Genomic DNA, 653 nt, shown 5'->3' with positions numbered 1-653 from the left:
CATCATGTGGCTGCAGGATGGGGACGTGGATGACTTGGCTGTGACACTGCCTGAGGAGGGTGGGTGGGCCTTGCTTCTTCAGGTGAAGATACAAATCAGAAACCACTCCACTTCCAAAATGCACCAGTGTACCCATCACAGCTAACCCATCGGTTCCCTCTTGTGCCACCCTTCTGCTTTTGCACAAATCAGCAAGCTTTACATCTGAGCCTTGAGATCATCTCCAAAACGGATTAAAAAATATGCCCCCTTCAAAACAGTCGGTTAAGGGTCTAGATCAAAAAGGACTGGCCAGGAGTTAATTTTTAATCTGGGTCATGGGTACAGTGAGCCTTATACTATTCTCTCTTTTGTACACCTGAAATTATACATTAAAACTAAAACGAAAAACTACCCCTGGGGTCAAGAGGAAATGTTCCTATGTCAAAAATGATCTTTACTAGTTCTACCTCTCAGGCTGGGTCACCTTGCAAAGAGATCTGAAATGGTATTTTCACCCCATCCATAATTCACCATTGTTTCATTAGCCTTAGTCTGTTCTTGAGACCTCTGCTTGCCGGGATAACATGTGCTCAACTCCCCACTGGGCTGTGACGTACCCAGGCATCTGAAATGCCAGCCCCTTCTCAGGGAAACTTTAAAAAACCAAAATG

The sequence above is a fragment of the Tamandua tetradactyla genome, chromosome 6, assembly GCF_023851605.1.
Source record: "Tamandua tetradactyla isolate mTamTet1 chromosome 6, mTamTet1.pri, whole genome shotgun sequence".
NCBI lineage: Eukaryota > Metazoa > Chordata > Mammalia > Pilosa > Myrmecophagidae > Tamandua > Tamandua tetradactyla.
The sequence above is the reverse complement of the archived record's forward strand: the minus strand, read 5'-3'. Positions refer to the sequence as shown.